The sequence below is a fragment of the Nomascus leucogenys genome, chromosome 18, assembly GCF_006542625.1.
Source record: "Nomascus leucogenys isolate Asia chromosome 18, Asia_NLE_v1, whole genome shotgun sequence".
In the NCBI taxonomy this organism is placed as follows: domain Eukaryota; kingdom Metazoa; phylum Chordata; class Mammalia; order Primates; family Hylobatidae; genus Nomascus; species Nomascus leucogenys.
The window spans coordinates 97,505,516-97,526,899 of NC_044398.1; the positions used below are offsets into that span (position 1 = coordinate 97,505,516).

General features: G+C 47.6%; 1 protein-coding gene and 1 long non-coding RNA gene across 8 annotated transcripts in view; one reads left to right on the plus strand and one right to left on the minus strand.

The window, feature by feature from the left end:
• The window catches only part of RBFOX1 (RNA binding fox-1 homolog 1), a 2,489,097-nt gene that overhangs the window by 2,102,050 nt on the left and 365,663 nt on the right, over positions 1-21,384 (minus strand). The window lies entirely within an intron of this gene.
• On the plus strand, positions 5,604-20,876 carry LOC105737869. The gene is made up of 3 exons (XR_001113569.1): positions 5,604-5,727; positions 10,525-10,689; positions 20,382-20,876. It is a non-coding gene; the product is annotated as an uncharacterized LOC105737869 (long non-coding RNA).

Consider the following 21,384-nt stretch of genomic DNA (forward strand, 5'->3'; position numbering starts at 1 on the left):
CTTGGGTGCAGAAATATGCACCTGGATAGATACATGTTTGCACCAAATCCAAAAACAGTACCCAGATGGTGGGTTCACTGCGCTTTTGGAGTTAATGACTCCATTCTTAATAAGGGTGGGGGAACATCTTTTGCCTGGAGAGAATCCTCACCATCCTGGTATTTTCCATATTTTCCTCTTCCTAAATCATTCCATGACACACTGAGTTGATATGGGTTTAAGAATTAATCTTCACTTACAGTATTTTCAGTAGGGGAAGTCAGCATTGAGCCCCGCTGATGTCTATATCCCACCTTCTATGGACACCGTCCTGCCCTCCCTCCCTCCATTTCCTCAATTCATCCATGGCTGATAGGTCAACCATCATCAATGACTGACAGTGGTATCTACTTCACAGAGCATTGTCAAGACCAGATAAATTAAATAACATGCAAAGCACTTTTGACGGCCTACCCTGGGTGCCTCCAAAATTCACTTGTGGAAACCCTGACCCACAGCAACTCAGAATGTGAGAGATATCTGTGAGACCTATTTGGAGATAGGTCTTTAAAAAGGTTAATTCAGCTGAAAGGAAAGCCAGGCATGGCGGCTTATGCCTGTAATCCCAGCACTTTGGGAGGCTGAGGTGGGAAGATCCCGTGAGCCCAAGAGTTTGAGACCAGCCTGGGCTACATAGGGAAACCCCATCTCTACAAAAAATAAAAATTAGCAAGCTGGGCGCAGTGTCTCAACGCCTGTAATCCCAGCACTCTGGGACGCCGAGGCAGGCAGATCACGAGGTCAGGAGATTGGGACCATCCTGGCCAACATGGTGAAACCTTGTCTCTACTACAAATACAAAAAATTAGCTGGGCGTGGTGGCGGGTGCCCGTAGTCCCAGCTACTCAGGAGGGTGAGGCATGAGAATGGCGTGAACCCGGCAGGCGGAGCTCGCAGTGAGCCGAGATCATGCCACTGCACTCCATCCTAGGTGATAGAGCGAGACTCCATCTCAAAAAAAAAAGATAAAAATAAAAATTAGCTGAGTGTGGTGGCACATGCCTGTGTTCCCGGCTACTCAAGCAGCTGAGGTAGGAGGATCACTTGAGTCCAGCAAGTCAAGGCTGCAGCAAGCCATGATCCTGCCACTGCACTCCGGCCTGGGAGACAGAGTGAGACTCTATCTCTACCAAAAAAATAAATAAGTAAATAAAATGAGATTAGGGTGGCCCTAATCCAATGAGAATGTTGTTCTTATGGGAAGAGGTGACGATACTGACACAAAGAGAAAGCCATGTGAAGACACAGCAAGAAGATGACCATCTACGAGCCAAGAAGACAGGTCTCAGAAGAAACCAACCACGCTGACACAATGACCTCAGGTTTCTGGCCTCCAGAACTAGGAGAAAATGCATTTCTCCTGCTGAAGCGATAGGTCTGGGTGATCTGTGATGGCAGCCCCAGCCAACCAATGCAGCATTGAGAACAGAAAGTATTCAGTAGATTTCAGATCTTGCCATGCTGTAGAGAGGCAATGATATGATGCCTCTCTACAGCAGGTGTAGAGATGCAGCAACGTGGGGAAGAGAATGACATCTCAATTCAGATGGCATGTGTTGAGTGGGTCCCTAAGCTCAGCTTTCCCCTCCACAAAATGGGGCTAATGCCAGGACTGATGATCCCGGGATAACATGAGCATCGCGCGAAAATGAACGCAAAGCTCCCCGGGCTGTAGCAGCTGCTCAGAAAGTGGGAGCTGCTCTTCCAGATGCTGAAATCACAGTGGCCCAGCCACTGTCAGGCCACCTAGTTGGAATGTTCACTTTCTGCTGAACCAGGAAAGTAAGCAAGGCCAATGCAACAGTAGGCGCCAACCCAAAAGGTGTCAGGAGTTCAGGTCTTGGAGTTTCATGAGATTTTGCTTTCTTGCTTTCTTTTTTTTTTTTTTTAATGCATCCTAGGAATTTACCATCTGCACAGAAATTTAATAAAACAGAATGAACACAGCAAAAAATAATGGCTGTAGAAAGTCAGGCATATTCTTCTTTAAAGTCCTAGGTCACCAAGAGAAGGAGGTGAGCCCCCATGTCCCCAGGAGACTTGCCCAGGTCTGACTGTCTTCATGGAAACTCGGTGACAGGACATGGAAGAGAGAGGCGAGCCCAAGTACCGAGAAGGGAAGCAGCTTACTCAGGTCTCACCATGGGTTAGGCAGCAAGCTCCCAGTGGAGCCTCCTCTCCAAGAGTTTCTGACAACAGCCGGGCAGAGATGGAGGCCCCCCTCTTTGCCACCTGCTAATGGTGTGTAAAGGAAAGCAACTCTCCCTGCCCAAAGGTCACTCACAGCAGATGGAAAAGCTCTGTCCGGAGGCAGTCTGGCGAGATTTTCAATCCAATTTCTCTCTAGTGAAAGGCTAACAGGATAAGATCGCTCTCTGTTAACAACCTGGATTGTGAGTGAAGTCTCGGGGTTGGGGCGAGAGATGAGGTCATGAAATCAAGAGCTTACCTTGCAAAGCAATCTAGTCCCAGCCCCAGGTCTCTGGGCCTCCCTGCAGAGCCTGTTAATCCCATGTTGAACATGCCCGTCCCTGGGCACTATCTGCCCAGGAACTCAGGCCCTCCATGCCAGGGTCAGAGTTCCATACTGATGTTTGCAGCCAAGGTGGCTGGAGCCTGGGAGGCCTATCTGTCAGCATCCTACACACTCCTTAGTGGGAAGGGAGTGGGGCCAACACTATTTTCTAAGAACGAACACAGCCTTAGAGCTAAGGCCTCACAGGTAACCCCTTCTGCACATCTTGTAAAATGGACAATTTTCTCATGTGGTTCCTCCACCGCTGCAAATCAGGCACAAACTACAGTGACTGTAAATACATTAGACATTTTGTCCTGTCCTGGGGCAACAGCCACATTCCTCCTAAATAGCCTGGCCTCCCTGGAACCACAGGAGCAAAGGATGCCAGCTGGGAGGAGCTGGCACCCATCAGCTACCCAAAGTCATCTGCCCTACCTGGAGCTCTCCAGATTCCATGATCCCGCCCAGCAGCAACAGGAAGCTGGGTTCTGGATCTGACACCCACTGGTGTCCAGGCACAGCAAAATCCACATTGAAGGTCGCCTTTTAATGCTTTTAAGTAAAAGCAAACTCTCGAACAGAAACTAACCTGATTTACCTTCCCGAACTGGCTTCAACCTGACCCAAAATGAGAATTTCAAAGTGATGGATGGTGTTCACGGACATTTATTTCTTTTAAAACAGTTTTTTTGAGGTATAACTTACGTACAAAAATGCTGCAGCCAGCCGGGCACGGTGGCTCACGCCTGTGATCCCAGCACTTTGGGAGGCTGAGGCGGGCAGATCACGAGGTCAGGAGATCGAGACCATCCTGGATAACACAGTGAAACCCCATCTCTACTAAAAATACAAAAAATTAGCCAGGCGTGGTGGCAGGTGCCTGTAGTCCCAGCTACTCAGGAGGCTGAGGCAGGAGAGTGGCGTGAACCCGGGAGGCAGAGCTTGCAGTGAGGAGAGATCACACCACTGCACTCCAGCCTGGGCGACAGAGCAAGATTCTGTCTCAAAAAAAAAAAAAAAAATCTGCAGCCATCTCCTGTATATGATTGGATGAGTCTGGACTCATGCATATACCCACACTGCCATCATCACAGCAAAGAAAACAGATGTATGCATCAGGTCAGGATTCCATCTCTAGGACTCTCAGAAACGAACAAAACTTACCAAAGGAAAGAGAGGACAGAGTGGGGAGAGCTGTTGGTGGACGGGCAGTGGGAAGACTTCCAGGAGCTAAAAATACTTTACATCGTGACCTGAGTGGTAGTAACGCAGACATACACAGATGTGAAAATTCATAATGCTGTATACTCAAGATTTGTATAATTTATGTTATGTAAGTTATACCTCAATGTTTAAAATTGCCAACCATTTACTGGGTACCTTCTGCATGCCAGAGCTTGAACAAAAGACTGATGGCTTGAACAATATCCTCCTAGTAGATACCAGGTAATAGTGTTACCTTCCATGATGCCACAGATAAGCTTCAGAGATGCTGCCTAGGGGAAGGACAGACACTCTCATCATCTATTCTTCTGTTAAATATAATTGGATACCTGACCTGGGCTCTGCAACAAATCAAACAGCAAACCTTGCTTTTCCCATTCACGGCATTAGCTTAGGAGTACGGCGAGAGAGAAATAAAGACAAGACAGAAAAAAAACCACTAGGTTTCCAGGGTATAGTCCTCAGAAACAGCTTTTTCACTAAATCCTTGAGGATAAAGACAGCTTGATTACAGTAAGATTGCTAAAACCCAAGGAATGCAGAAGATATATGCACCTGTCTTTCCACATTGCTGCTGCTCATGTTTCTGGACTTCAATGGATGCTACTGTGTATAGGACACCCTTAAAGGAGGGGAACAAGCCTGACTACTGGAGAACACAGAGTCCCAGGCAGACAGAAACAGCTTCTGGGGTTTTTGACTCAGTGCAAGGCTGGCTTTGACTGCTGGGCACCGGGGATGGGAACCAGAGAAGACTGAGCCAGAAAACTCGCGAAGACCTCAGGACCATGGGTAGCAGGAGTAAGTGCTCAGAGGCTAGTCCGCAGGGCAGCATTGAACCTGAGTCTTGAAAGAGAATGGGAGCTTTCCAAGCAGGGAAGTGAGAGGAATGGCATGTGCTAAAGATTCTGGGGTCAAAGTCTGAAGTGAGGTGATGTTGGCACAGAGCCTCAAAATGCATTTGTTAAATCTGTGCGTGCATTCATGAATGAATGAGGGAGGAAAGGAGGGAGGGAGGGAAGCAATGGATGGCTAGATCGGAGGGATCTTTCAACCCCTCAGCAACCGCAGCTGGGACTCATGATCTAGTCTCTAACTCAGGAACTGCCCTCAGGGCAGTTTCACCTGGAACAAATAAGGGCATCACCAATAAGTATCTATTATAATTAAAAGAAAGCTGGCTGAGCCAAGGTGAGAGGATGGAAAAAGAGGCAGGAGAGAAAGGAGGAAGGGGAGGGGTGGGGAAGGGAGGATGAGGAGCAAAGGAGGAGAAGAGAGAGGGAGAAGAGGATGGAGGAGGGGAAGAGCGGAGAACGAGAAAGAGGAGAGAAAGAGGAGGGAAATAGGGGAGAAGGGGGACAGGAGAGGGAGAAGGGACAGGAGGAGGAGAGGGACAGAAAGGGGGGGAGGACAGTAATGAGGGGGAGGAAGATAAAGGGGAGGATGAGGGGGAGGAAGCAGAGGAGGAGGGGTGAGGAGGAGGAGGGATAGGGAGAAGGGAGAGGGAAGAGGAGGAGGAGGGGGAGGAAAGGGAAGAGGGCAGACAGCGACTTCTCCAAGAGCTCGTATTCACGGTGGCAGCAGCTCAGTGGGAAAATCAAGGGCACTGTGACACAAGAACCTCCTGCTCTAACAAGCCAGATGCTCTTCTGAGCCAAGGCTCTCAGGAGCAGCGCCTGGACCTCGCTGGCCAGCACCGCAGACAAGCTGGGCCCAGAGATGAGCTCCCTCCCAGGGGCGGTGTCGGGAGTGACAGCTCCAGGAAGCGGCCACTAGGTGGCGTGTGCGCCTTATGTTCCTTCCCAGGTTTCCAGCCGCGGGAGGCAGAGGCTGGGCTGGGGTTCCAGGAAGCCGAAGGTCCCTTCACAGATGGACCCTGAAACCAGCCCAGGGGATGACAGGGCAGCCTGAGGGAGCAAGAACTGTCATCACGGTCTGCCCGGGAAGTAGGTCCACACCGTCCCTTGCAGGGCAGGGCTTAGCTTACAGGTGCTCCCAGAGAGACCCCGGGGCAGGGAGGGGAGTCGGGAAGAGCTCTGGGTTCAGATGTGAACTTGACCACAACAGAGGGTTCAGGTTCAAGCCGTGCTTCCTGGAGACGCCTCTCAGCCCGACTTCAGGGGGGAAAGAAGCGTTCCCATTAACAGAAGCTCCATGGTGACCTGTTTTAAGCACTGAACAGCCATGCCACAAATAATTGGGGAGAAAAAGAAGTCCACAGCTTAAAAAGCATTGAAGACCCCATTGCTAACCCTGGTGGGCTCCCATCAGGGGGCAGAAACCCAGATAGGCACTCATCATCTGGGGTCCTTTTTCCTAACGGGGTCCCGCAAGTTGATCCAGGCTCAGGTCCCACAAAATGTGGATCTGCCCCCTTCCTGACACATAGAAAGGGCTCGATCCACAGTGGCTGGCTGACCAGCAAGATAGGACGGCCTCCATTTTACAGACGACAAGACTGAGGTTCAAGGACCTATGGGAACGGGACCGAGCTGGGATTCCCACCACATCTTCAGATTGGCAGCCAGCTGCCTTGTCCAAATACCACTCCAATGTCCCTCCTGTCCTCCTGTCTAGGGGGACAGGCTAAATAAAGGCTCAGAAGGTGCCTGTTCAGATAAACATAGCTGTCTTCAGAGCAACTAGACTTGAGCAGTACACACCACTCACTCTTCGCAGCTCTAGGGTCTATCAAGCACACATGAAAAACTGCCCACTTTGCCTCTTAGCTTGTCACAAAAACTCAGCTGCTGGGTGCAGTGGCTCCTCTCTGTAATCCCGGTGCTTTGGGAGGCCAAGGCAGGAGGATCAATTGAGGCCAGGAATTAGAGACAAGCCTGGGCAATGTAGTGAGACTCCATCTTTACAAAAATAAAGAAAGCCAGATGTGGGAGCATGCACCTGTAGTTCTAGCTACTTGGGAGGCTGGGGTGGAAATATCACTTAAACCCAGGAGTTCAAGGCTGCAGTGAGCTAGGATGGCACCACTGCACGCAAGCCTGGGCAACAGAGTGAGATCCCATCTCCAAAACGAACAAAATTGAGCCGAATGCTACACACTTTGTTGCCCATCATCATGGAAATCTGGGTACAAAGCCCTGACCCCACCCATCTCTCATCACTCTTCTAAGTACCCCTCACAGCTCATGGACCAAACCCCCAGCCTCCCTGCGCTCTTCCTCCTCTGTCGTGTCACGTAAGTCAATGGGTGTGCGTTGTCCCTTTGTCTAAACGATAAGCATATTATCTTGGCCAGGAATGGATGTTGGATGTTTTTGTTTTTAATTTGTGCACCTTCACTCACCCACAGCATCTCGCATATAGATTTGCATTCAATAAATATGTCTTCTTCCTGCTGGTACAAGATACGTACAGGGGGGTAGGGGTGGAATGTTGACAACTGGAAAATGAAAGTGTTTCAGAATTATGGAGCAAATGAACAGGGAGATATATCGTCTATAATAAATATACCTCTGAAGAGCCTTAAAAGAAATCAATGAAGCACAACATCAAAGTCCCAGGGAGTGATAAATCAGGAGCCTGATAGACAAAAGTGCATCCGAAATCATTTAAAGTGCACCAGAAATCATTTATGTCTGAGTAATTAGAACACACTGGAACGACTCTGTGCCATTGAACTGAAATTGAGCAACATAATGTTTATGAAATCCCCGTGGACTCAGGGAGGAAAACCAGAGATGAAAGTTGCATTGAAGATTCTCCCCACCGGCCCAGAGTCCTCCTGCATAGTCCCCAGGGGAGACCTAGGGGGAGATGAAGTTTGTTTAGTCCATGTGCAAATTTGCTTTTTTCTTCTAGTTTAAAAATGTCTACAGTCCCAGTTGCTGAGGGAAAAAAAATGCCAGGCTCAGACTGTACGTCACAGGACATGATCCCCCAACCACCTGATCCCCACTTCCCAACAAAGAGGAAGTCTAAGCAGAAATGAGACCAGGTGTGTATCGTTCCTTTAAGAAGGTGACTGTTTCTAGCAAGAAAAAGGCTGGGCTTCTTTCTCAGTGTTCTACAGAATTTGACACTCCCTCCACAGCCCCACTGACAGAAGTGGAGGGAACTGACCTCAGTCAAAGAGCTGGAACCCTGAAAGGCAGCATCAGGATAAAAAAAAAAAAAAAGCCCAAGGAAATTCTGCAAGAGGAGAATGGGAGATGAAGGAGTCAGAGAAGAAAGAGGGACTTCTATGCTCATCCATAGAATACAGTCTTCAGATGCTGGCTGGGGAAGAAAAAAAAAAAAAACCCATCTACCTTGATTTTGGGAGTTAAATAAGGATGACAGAACCTTGAACTTGGAGATGTGCAAAGAAGCCCTCAGGCATCAAGTGCTTTTGTGGTCTTTCCACTCAGTGATGCAACCTGGCCCCACAAACACGACCCCAGTATGCTCCTGGTACTGGACTGCCTCCTCCCATGAAATGATGGTCTGAATTTGTCCATCCAATGAACCTGACATGCTGGCATCTTTACCAGCTCACAGATAATGAGAAAGGAAAATTTCACTTGGAGTATGACTCTCTGATTCCTCTCTCCCCTCAGTTTTAGACCACAAATCTCAGCCTCTGGGAGCCATAATCAGGGCTGCAACCCTGTGCCATCAGCAGATATGAAAGCAAGTGGAAGATCCCTACATATATGGGATGTAGGTGAGGGTAACATTGCACCCATGCACAGAAATATGTCTACTTACCCTCCCTCTGCCAAGAACCTGGAAGTCTTATATTGGGGAACCCACCCTCAACTGTGCAAAGGCAGAGATACTGCAGGCATATGTGTGTTCTGAGCCTTGAAGGATGTCCACTCAGATGTTGGGTGTGGGGAGGTTCTTCTGAAGCCTGAAGGAAGCTTTGGCCATGCCAACAACTGTTTCCCATCTTGGTACCCCTGTGTTTCTGTCCCCTGCTCCAACTGAGGCCCCTCAAACAAACCTGAGGAATCTTCACAAAATGCAAATCCAATCACTTCCTGGAAAACTCATCAGGGCCCTCCCCTAGCCTTAGTCCCATTCTCATGGACCCTTGAGCTTCAGTCTTGTCATCTGTAAAATGGAGTCCATTCTACCTTGCTGGTCAGCCACTATGGGTTGAGTCCTTTCTATGAGCCAGGAAGGGGCCAAATCCATGTTTAGTGGGACATGAGCCTGGATCAATTTAGCAGACCTCGTTAGGAAAAAGAACCCCAAATGATGAGTGCCTAGCTAGGCTTCTGCCTCATGGTGGCACTGAGGTCTTCAATACTTAGGGTTAAACACCAGCATCCTCACCATGGCCTGGCCTCACTGGAATGCTCCTCCTCCCTGAACTCCAGCTACTCTGACTTTTAGCAGTTCATAAAACTCCTCTGGCCACAGGGCCTTTGCACATGCTATTTCCTCTGTCTAGAATGCTCTACTCTCTCCCAACCTTGCCCTGTAGCCTTGAGAGCTCAATTCATGAGCCTCCTCCTGGGAAAACCCCAGACATATCCATCATGTATGCCCAGTTTTATTATAAAAATCTTTCTCAAAGCCATTATCTACCTTGTGAAGCACTTTTCTTCATTTGTAGATATCCTTTTGTATGAGTATCTGCTTGATCTCTGTCTCACTAAACTGTAGGCTCCAGGAGGGTGGATCCTAGTGTGTCTTGGCTTGTTACTATAACCTTAGCAGCTTCACAGGACCTGGCACATGGTGGCTGCCCAATATTGCATGGATGGACAGATGGAGTGGTGGATGAGTGGATGAGTAGATGGGAAAGTGGGTGGGTGGGTGGATGGGAGAGTGACTGGGAGAGTAGACAGATGGATGGGAGAACAGACGGGAGAGTAGATGAATGAATGAACGAATGAATGAATGAATGAGAGTGGAAGGGAGAATGAATTAATGGATGGGTGGGAGAGTGGGTGGGTAGGTAGGAGAGTAGATGTATGGATGGCAGGAATTACGGGAGAGTAGATATATGGATGGCAGGAATTATGGGAGAGTAGATGAATGAATGAATGAATGAATGAATGAATGAGATGGATGGGAGACTAGGTGGGTGGGAGAGTAGATGGATAGATGGATCAAGTAATATTTCCATCCCAGCCTCCCAAGTAGCTGGGACCACAGGTGCATGCTAGTAAATCTGGCTATTTTTATTTTATTTTTTGTACAGATGGGGTCTCACTGTGTTGCCCAGGCTTCTCTAATTCCTGGATTCAAGTGATCCTCCTCCCTTGGCCTCCCAAAGTGCAGGGATTACAGATATGAGCCACTGCACCCAGTAGCTGAGTGATGGGAGAGTAGATGAATGGGTGGGTGGGTGGATGGATGGATGGATGGATGGATGGATGGATGGATGAGTGAAAGGAAAGGTGGATGGATGGACGGATGGATGGATGGATGGATGGATGGATGGATGGATGGATGGATGGATGGATGGATAGACAGATGGATGGGAGAGTGGGTGGGAGAGTAGGTGGGTGGATGGATGAGAGAGTAGATGGAGGGATGGATAGGAGACTGGCTGCATGAAAAGATGGATACGTGAATCACTAGTTTTTGTTGATACTGGTTTATAAAATCGATCATTTTTATGAGTTGAAAGAAGTTGAGTACACAGAACTGCAAAGCAAAAGGCTACTGAAGAAGAGAAAAGTCAGCGTAGGAACCAAGGAACACAGCAGCAACAACGCTGGCAGGGAGGCAGGTCCACCAAGTCATTCATTCGTTCTGTTAGACTTTCTGTGCTCTTACACGTGCAGGCACTGAGGTGACGCTGGGGTTGCAGTGAGCTGTCTAACTAGATGTGTCAGAAATGAGAAAGGAGATGAGAGAACAAATTAGAATACAGAGTGATCGACACTTTGATGAAGGAAGGAGATGGGGCCTGAGGTCCATGAAACCCACTGCCAAACCAACCCAGACAGGTGAGTACAGACCCGCCCTCGGTAAGCCAATATCTTAAAGATGAACCCAAGGTTTCAGGGGAAGGTAGGCAGGGAGACAGGGTGGATTTGGGATGGAGACATTGCCAACAGAGCACATGTGGGCCAGCGAGAAAGCACGCCACACCTAAGGATGTGGATGATGCTCCAGTTGTCTGCTGGCGAGATATGGAAACAGACCAGGCTGGAGAGAGACACAGGGACCACATCGTAGGATGCTCTGTAAGCTTTGTCAAGCAGTTTGGATTTTAGTCTGAGAACCACAGCCTACGACTTGAGTGTTAAAATACTCAGCCAGCCAGGGACTAGAGGGATCTGATTTTTATTTATTTTTATTTTTATTTTTTTAGAGACAGGGTATTGCTCTGTCACCCAGGCTGGAGTGCAGTGGTGCAATCATAGCTGACTGCAGCCTCAATCTCCTGGGCTCAAGCGATCCTCCCACCTCAGCCTCCTGAGTGGCTGGGACTAAAGACATGGCCACCATGCCATTAAATTTTTAATTTTAAAATAATTTTTTTTAATTTTCTAATTTTGTAGAGACAAACTATCCCTATGTTTCCCAGGCTGATCTCAAACTCCTGGCCTGAACTGACCCCCTGCCTCAACTGACCTCCTGCCTCAACCTCCCAAAGCACTGGGATTAACAGCATAAGCCACTGTGCCCAGCCTAATGTTTATTTTTCAACCTTGTGCATCATGGTGATTTTAATACCCCTGCCCAGACCGCAGTTTTATGTAAACCCCCATCCTGCCTATACCCATGTTCCTGTTCCCTTTCCTAGCTGTGTGACCTTGCGAATGTCACTTGCCTCACTAGGCATCAACTTGCTCTTTTGTTAAACGGGGACAACAGAACCCCGTGAGACACTCTGACAATCACATGAGGCTGTGTGAATAAAACATGGGCCTAGTACACAGCGAGCATGCAGCAGCTGTTCACTAGTCTTTCAACAAGTAGTGACTGTCAGTCTATTACATGCAGTCACAGGCATAGGTGCTGGGGATACAAGAATGAACAAAACACTGGTGACGGGATAGGCTGATGGTAATGGGATAGACTGATGGTAACAGGACAGACTGCTGGCATATTGGAAATTCACAAAACTCCCTGCCCTCCTAGTGGCAGGAGGTACAGCGAGCCAGCAAGTAAGTAAAATACACTGGATGTCAGAGGGCGGCACTCAGTGTTGTGTGACCATCAAAGCAAGCAAAAGAAGAAGGGTGCTGAGCAGGGCTTAGAGATTTAAATAGAGCCATCAAGGAAAACGTTGCAGAGAAGATAATATTTGAATAAAAACTCAAAGGTGAGAGTACAAATTACGCTGATGTCGGTTTTGTCCTCCACCCCACTCCTACCATCTCCGCACAGTCCTCTGCCCCCCGCCCCGACCTGCCGTCTCTGCAGCTCCTAGAACAGTGCTCGGCACAAAGTAGGTGGCCGATAAAAAAAAAATTATGAGATTAACAAGTCTTACGGAAAAGCATTTGTGGTCAGGGGAATAGCACAAGGCCACAAGGCATGAGGACCGTGAAAAACAGTCAAGTTGAAAGGCTCAAGGTTTTACCGTTTACAGAAATGGTCAGATTTGTGAAATGGATATGAGGACACGGTGGCTGCCTTGTACATGAGGGTTTGGATGCAGGTCACAGGGTCCCATTTGGTTTGGCCAGGCTCTGGCCTGGAGTGACCCTGGGTCAACCTTGGCTGACATGGTGGACACCTCTACATGCTTGACACCTGCCACTACTCCAGGACGATCCTGCCCTTTGTCTCCACATGAAGGAAATCGCCTCCTTGAATAAAAGCCTGGAAGCTGACCTCTCCTCTGCCCCCAGCAGGCTGACTTTTCCCTAGAGTGGAAGGTGACAGGCATTCACATTCCACTCCTGTCTCAGACAGGAGACAGAGAACGTCAGATGGCTGGATGGGTTTTGCTGGTAATGGGATAGACTGATGGCATATTAGAAATTCACATTTAAAATACAGCTCCCCTTTCTGTAAAATGAGATAGCATCTACCGATTAGGGTAATGAATACATAACTTAAATGCAAGCCATGGGAGTTTGGAAGAAGGGCCCAGGTAGTTTCAGGTGGTTCGGCCCATTTGGGTACACAGCACAGAGCCCTCTCCCCTCCCTCCAGTAATTTTATTTCTTACCAAAATCATTACTGAGAATACAGAACTCCCTTACAGAGATGTATTTGCTTCCCTTATCTTCCTTCCGTCTTTCTTGATTAAAAGCTATGGGTGATATTTGTAGTTATCAAACATCAATATTTGGCATGGATTTGTGAAATGGATATGGGGGGAAGAAAGGAGTCTGACCATTTCTGTAAAGGGTAAAACCTTGAGCAAACAGACTGCATTTCTTATTAGGGGCACGAAAGAGCAGAGATGCATTTCAGAAGGGACCACTCAGACTGCACCCCAGCAGTCTTTGTGAAACCTAATGGTCAGGGCTCAAAATTAGATTCTGGATTTCATCAGGAAAGCCAGCTACCTTCAGAGGATAGGGGATGGGAGGGGAGTTAAGCAGTGTATCTCACGACTGTTAGCCCTACAACTATTACAGGGTTTGCGGCCTTGCAACAGACAACTCCAGCACTCAAACTGGACAGAGGTGAAATAATCAATAATAATAATTAAACCTTCTCTAGTGCCCTCTCCTAAAGCTTTACCTATATTAACTCATTGAATCCTCATAACAACTTGATTTATCAAATGTGTGTTACAGATGAGAAAAGTTACAGCACAGAGAAGTCAAGCCAGTGGCCCAGGCTTCCACAACAAATAGGTGGCAGGGCTGGGATTCAAGGCTGCAGCCTGGTTCCCAGCCATGCACAGAACCTCTTTGCCATAGTGCCCCTCCATCATGTGGCCACGTGTGGACCCCCACACCTCCACAGCTTCCCAGAATCACGGTATGCTATGGTTGCTCAGAGGGCTGCTGCTGTTATGCAAACAGAGCCCTTGGTTCCCGTGCTACACCCTTGCGACATTGACCGAATCAGCTGAGACTCAAAGTGCCCCTCCGTGAAGTGGGGGTAATAACCACCACACTTGCCCCCGGGGTGTTATGACAATTCACAAGGTATACACTCAGAGAATGAGTGTCCAAGCGGGATTCATAGTCACTGCTGGTGGGAATGAACACTGGAACAACCACTTTGGGTAACTTTTGGACAGCAGTTACTCAAATTAAACATGTGCCCATTCTGTGACCAAACAGACACACTCCTAGGTATATTCCCCAGATAAATGAGTACCTACGTCCACCAAACAACAGGTGCAAGAGTGCACATAGCCCCAAACTACAAACAACCCCAATGCTCATCCGTGGGAGAATGGATACATTATAGTCCAATCATACAATGAAATACTGTCCAACCATTAAAAAGAGTAGCTAGTGGTGCATGCAGTAGCATAGGTGATTCTCCTAGGGATGCTTTTGAGGGAAAGAAGGCAGACACATAAGGACTGCAGGGGTACATTTATAGAGATTTCAGAAATGGGCCCAATGGAATTAGAAAGGCAGTGACCTCAGATTGGGGCAGGTAGTGTTGACAGAGAGAAGTATGAGAGAGCCTTCTGGGATAGTTTAAATCAACAGAGCTGACACTTTCACTCATTCATTTCAAGAGCAAGCCTTACTGCGCACCTACTGTATTTTAGGCACCCCCTAAGGAGATAGGAAGGAGAAAAGACCTTCACTCCCCATCCGGAGTTCAATGCCAGCATTGAAACCTGTCAGTATCATGACCATGTCTCCAGGGGCCACAGCCATCCTCAGAGATTAGGGGAAATCACTAAATAGATTTCCCCTCTTATCTGGCAGAAAGCAGCAGAGAGAAATGGCAGGGATGTTCCCCGGAACAGCAGACCTGCGCTGGCTGTGCCTGAGGTCAAGAGTGCCACTTAGCATTTCATCCCAGCAAGTCCAGCTTCCTTTAATCAGAACCACGTGGCCAACATCACGGGTGATATTTTGAAGGGAAAGAATTTAAGCCTCCATGTCTCACTGCCCCGAGTATCAGCTTTGTCCTCCTGCTCCTAATGCCGTTATCTCGTCTGCACACTTGGTTTTCTGCCGAGCAGATGCTGTAGAAGGCACATTAGCAGTGAGAAGCAGAGCGTGCCCAGGAGTCTGGACGTAGAGCTGGTGACCCCTCTGCTCCCCAGCCCACTCCAGCGAGGAGACAAAGTGAAAAATACCCAGGAGGGACCAAGGCTTCCTGCAGCCTCCCAGCCTCCTAAGCCAGGTCCCAGGGAGATCTTTCTAAAATGCAAATCGGATCCAGACAATCACCAGCTTAAAACTTTTCAGTGGCCACACACTAATCACAGCAAAAACTCACTTTCTTAACTACTATGGAGCACTGGGGCATGCCTGCTTCTCCCGCCAACCCCTGACATCCCCTCTTCCAGACTATAACAGACCCAATTTCATGCCCATGTTTCTGATCATTCTGTTCCTTCTACCTGGAGCCCCCCCATCTCCTGCAATCAGTGTTATGACTCCCCCTTGTCCTTCAAGACTCTATGTATCACCTCCTCTGTGAAGCCTTCCCTACCTGTTTGCACCACCACTCAACTTTATATTCTTCCTACACTACAAAGCAATCAGATTGTGCCTCAGTTATGGGCTACTTCTTATTCATCCTGCGTCCTCCTCACAGACTGCAAGCCCTTTCAGGGCAGGGTTTGAGTCTTATTCATATGCATATCTTCCAACTCTTAGCAGTGATTGTGATATAATTTAGGGAGTTTGGGGTGGAATGAGGAAGAGATGAGAAGGAGAAGTGAGGGAGAGAGGAGGTGAGTGAGAGAGGAGGTGAGGAAGGAAGGGAGGGAGGAATGAGGGTGGAGGGCATTTTGCGGTTGGAGAGCAACACAACCAGTGACTTAGGAAGAATCTCTGAACAAAGCTTTTCTGATGACTCCGGATGAATGGTTAGGAATTTGGATAGTCAGGTTTGAGGGGAGAATTCAAGCAGAAAGGATAGCCTAAGCAAAGGTCTGTAGTAAGGGAACATGGGGCATGGACACTGAAGGACAGGGTGGGAGGAGAGAAGCAGATAAGGCTGGAGAACCCACCAGATAGTATCCCAACGCCAACCATGAAATCACAGGACCTTGCTCTCTACTCTCACATCACAGAGAGCTGCTGAAATATGCTGGAAAGCAGGAGCCATGGTTCAGCAAGTGAGCTGATCAGACAGTGGGTCAACTAGAGACATGCCACGGGCAACCTCTGTTAACTTCAGACTGAGAGTAAGACAGGAAAATGCCAAGGATGCCAGGGAAGAGGGAGGACAGCTATGCCTGTGAATATACAGAAAGAGAAGCAACGGGAAAGGTGGGCCAGCTTATGGGTTCCATGATGGCTGCTACAAGTCTCTATGAGACACCTGGAGTTGGGGCAGCATCTGTGTTGGCACTCTCCCCTCCTGTTCTCAAGGCAGACATTACCAATCAAGAGTACCACTCTTCTCTCCTATACCAAGGAAGACATTACTAATCAATGGTGCCACTCTCCGTTCCTATACCCAAGGCAGACATTATTAAATCAATGGCACCACTCTCCCCTCCTAGACCCAAGGCAGACATTACTCATCAATGGCACCACTGTCCCCTCCCAGACCCATGGCAGACATTACTAATCAAGGGCACCACTCTGCCCTCCTAGACCCAAGGCAGACATTAATCATTAATCATCAGTGGCACCACTCTCCCCTCCTATACCTGAGGCAGATATTACTCATCAATGGCACCACACTTCCCTACTGAGTACAGACATAGCGTTGGCATCCTTGACCTGGGACTGGGTCTAGCCTCCACTCCCATCTGACTGCCATCTATAAATGAGGTGTTACCTATTCTCCATACACAGTTACATGCATCATAACCTGGGATCAGGGATGTGAAGCAGAAACAGCCTGAGAAACCCTCATTTCACAGACATGGAAGCCAAAGTCCTTGGAGAGTTGGTGGTGAAATCAGAGATGAAATCCAGTCCAATGTGCCCCATCTCTTTCTTCAACATTCTGCTGCATCTTGGAGGGTAAAACAGGGAACAAGCCTGTCAGCACTCACAGCAACTAGAAACCAGAGCAGAAAGGACAAGCAAACCTGCCTCATGAAGAGACTGGCGTCAAACCCGAGTCAGTGCTCAGCGGAAATGAAGGCCGGGTGAGTGGGTGTGTGTGCGCGGGCTGTAGAGAAAGGAACAGGAGCTTCACTTCCATCCCTCTAAACAACACAGATCACTTTTGCTAAATTCCAAAAGGTGGCAGCATTCCATCAAATATTCATTCGCCGAGACTGCAGCAGGGGACGTCCTACAGAGGTGACATGGGCAGGAGGTTAAGACGTCCAGATGACTAGGGGATAAGGAAGCCTGGAGGGTCAAACACTGATGTGGTCTTGTTCCTGGGGGGGCCATGAGCCCCTTTTCTGCAAGAAAAAGGGAAAATGCTGAAAAGAAATAGCAGCACACTTGGCCCCAAGAAGAGGAGAAATCCAGACTCATCTCGGGACTATATCTGCATGGACAGGCCTCAGTGCGAGTCCATGATCAGTAGCATGTAGGCAGGACCCACTACTTACTTCTAACCAATAGAAAAGATGATGGGCATGCCATGATTACGTCGGGACATGTGTACACAAGACTCCATGTTGCTAACATGCACTAGAGAGACACTCCTGGGAAAAGCACACTGTCACATTGTAAACTGCCTGTGGAGAGGGCCATGTGGCAGGGAACTGCAGGCGGCCTTTAGGGTCTGAGGGCCTGCATCCTACAGCCACAAGAAATTGAATTATTCCAATAACCAGTGAGCTTGCAAAGGGATCCTGAGCTGTAGATGAAACCCCAGCTCCTGCCAACTCCCTTGCCTGCAGCTTTGTGAGAACCTAAGCAGAGAACCCAGTTCAGCTGTGTCCAGACCTATGACCAGTCGAAGCTGTAAAATGGTAGACAGGTGATGTTTGAAGCCACTTAGTCTCTTACAGTCTCTTAAGCAGGCATAAAAAATGAATTTTTTATATTCTTATTACAGAAAAATACAGGGGTTATGAAATATGGCTCTGGAATGAGGCAGAACAAAGTAAAAATTTGGGTTCTTCCACTTAACTGCACTATCCTCGCTGCCTTGGGTATAGAAGGGGAGAGTGACACCATTGATTAGTAATGTCTGCCTTGGGTACAGAAGGGGAGAGTGACACCATTGATTAGCAATGTCTGCCTTGGGTACAGAAGGGGAAAGTGACACCATTGATTAGTAATGTCTGCCTTGAGTATAGAAGGGGGTAATGGCACCATTGATTACTAATGTTTGCCTTGGTTATAGGAGGGGAGAATGGCACCACTGATTAGTAATGTCTGCCTTGGGTATAGGAGGGTATAGTTTCTACTATACCAAGAAAGAGAGAAAAAATAATAGTTTGGTTCTTATGCTGGACAGCATCACTTCCACGGGTTCAGGATGCATTTGCTCCAGAGTGAACCCAAAAGGAAACATGTACCTGCAAGTTTCTCATTCAGTCTCATTCCCAAGTACCTCTCCATCATGTGGCCACATGATCACAAATGTCTGCAATGCTTAAAGACAGGTATGTTTCATTCATCCAGCATGCCACCTCAACACAATCACTTCATCTGGCATCTAAGCAAAGACCCTCATTTTTTCTAATAATCAAGGAAAGTGTGGCTGTATTTGATGTATCGAGGGGCAGAAAGATTGGTCTCCAACAGGACTTGCACAAGTAATTGACCAGGTGTAATTTTCATGTTACCTGATGACGCTGGAATTAACTTTGCATCTAAGTCACAGGTTCCCAGAAATGCTCCCTGCGTCACCAAACAGAACCTGCTGGCCTTCCCCTCAGCTCAGTGCACCATGGGAAACAGCCCAATCTGGGTCTGAATGTCAGACTGCTTCCCCATTAGCTATGAGACTGTGCAAGCCATGCCCTTCTGAGCCTCAGTTTCCCCACTTGTAAACAAAGAGTTTGAATAGGTCTTCCCTCCTTGAACTACTCTGGGGAGAGAAAGATACAACGCCTGTGAAATGGTGGGTGCAATGCCAGGTACTTCCTAGTTCCCAAATATGCTAGCTATTATGATTATTTTATTCTGAATGCTGGCAAAATATACTTTCTGCATCCAGGGAAAGCCCTTTCTGGGAGACAGTGCCAAGGCAGAGAGGTGGAGGTCAGAAAAAGTAGAGCTGACTGGTGCCACAGGGCAGTGAGTAGGAAGGGCGGTGAGATGCCATGGCCTGGAGCATTCTGCATTCTGGAGCAGGCAAGGACCAAAGAGTCTATCTAGAGGCCACATTTAGTCTTGTAAACCCCATTTTCACTCCTCTAGAGGAATGTAACAGCATTTCCATGACAACTGAGAACAAAACTTGAACGAATACACCATCAGCTCTCCTGGAAAACCTTCTTAACAGTCCAGAACACACTGCTTAATTTCATAAATAGTTATTACTATTACTAGTATTAGTATTATTATTACTACATTATTACTACTATTACTACTACTGCTTCTTACTAGATTACATTTATTACAACTACATTATTACTAATATTATATTATTACTACCACTGTCAAATAAAATAACAGCTCACTACAGAAAAAAAATAAAAGAGTCTAAAGGAAAATGCAAAAACCAGTAATTTAGTTGAACTTTCCATCTGCCTTTCTGACATCTCTCTGCACTCAGAGAAAGGGAGATCTATGAATACAGTTTGCACATAACTGGAATCATATAATACAGGCTGTATTTCTCACTCAACAATATGTCATGTGCATCTTTCCAAGTCAATAAACATAAATCCTCACCACAAAATCCTAGCAGCAGCTTGGAAATGGACTTTATGGATACACACAGTTGACTTAAACCATCCCTTATTGAGGGATATTGAGGGCACATCTTTTTAAAAATTATTTGTGCTACTACAATCATTTCCTTAATAAATATACAAACACATCTCACACTTGTACAATCATCTCCAAGGTGCAAGTTCCCAGAAGTGTAATTGCTAGATCAAAGATGGAACACATTTTACATTTTGACACATGCGAATGTGAGGTAATCTGCCATCCAGAGATGGTCATGCCAACGTATGCTGCCTCCAGTAGAGGTCGTGAAAATGACTGCTTCTACCTATGACACATTCCAAGGCAAGACAGGAGGCTGACCTGTGAGAGTCCAGCCAGAAGGACCCAGCCCAGCAGCCCAGCTACAGTCAGAGGGTGGAGATGGAGGAGCAGGTTAAGGCAACTGGATCCTCACAGCATGAATCTCTGCAAACCTAGAAGACTCTACAGCCTCCAGAGGAGAAACCAGCAAGATACCATCATCCCTTCCACTAGAGAGAACACATCAGCCTCCATGAGTGAGGCTGGGGGCCAGGAAATACCTGACCCAACCCAAGAGAGCTGAAAATCTAGCAGGCACAGTCACTATTCTAAGCACTGGGGAAATGGAGCCATCTCAGACACCTTAGATCCTATTGTGGACAATTAGCTTTTTCAACTACTTTCCCTTCAAAAGCATCTGCACCACCAACATCAAGTCTCTTTAGTAAGTCACTTTCCTGCTTCACGCCTCATTTCCCCATCTGCAAAATGGGTTTAGTACCTTTGTTTTCTTTCCATAGACTCAGTGTGACATTACAAGCATCCTGGGTGGAACTGCAAGACATAGTTATTTCAAGATTATGAATAGTGTGGTCGCCAACCTCCAAGATGGCCCCTAGATCCCTCCTCCAGGTACTCATGCCCTTGTATGGTATGCTCCCACAATCTTCTGAGGATTCGGTTGTATGACTGATCGAACACAGCAGAGGCGATGGCATAGGACATCTGAGGCCACGTCATCTAAGGGATACACAGGAATTCACTCCCATCCTCCCATGTGGCTTCTACTTTGCTCTTAATCTCTCAAATCTCTCACCCTGGGAGACACCATCCACCATGTCCTGAGGATACTCAAGCAGCTCTGTGGCCTCCTGACAATAGCTGTTAGGTAAATACCTTGGGCGCAGACCCTCTAGCCCCACTCCAGCCTTCAGAAGACAGCAGCCCCAGCTCACATGGGACCCTGAGCCAGACCGCCAAGCAAACCACTCCCAGATCCCTGACATGCAGAAACTGTGAGATAATGAAAGTCTGCTGTTTGAAGTCACTAAGTTCAGTGTAACTGTCATGGGCAATAGACAGCCAATACAATACTTTCCTGCTTCGTACATCATTTTTCCATCTATCCAAAATGGGAAGAATATTTCACAGACTTGATGTGAAGCTGCAAGACTCCTGGTACTCCCCTGATGCAGCTGGGTCAGAGAGTAAGTCCAGGCTGTGTGACCATGGGCAATTACTTTGAGTTTTGCTTTCCTAAGCCACAAAACGAGGATACAAACAGCACTCCCCTTATGGAGTCATTGAGAGGATGTTAAAAGAACAGAGATCGAACATTTGGTCAACTGAAAAGTGGGATAAGAAAGTTGGGTGTGTGGTTGTCATTTTTCATCATCCCTTTCCTTTTCTTCCTCTTCTTCTTGGCATTGCAAGTAAACACTGCTTTCAGACGATCCATTACTGAGGTTTATTATAAAAATCCAGCCTGGAAAGTCATTTTGGGGGAACAGACAAGCACCAAGC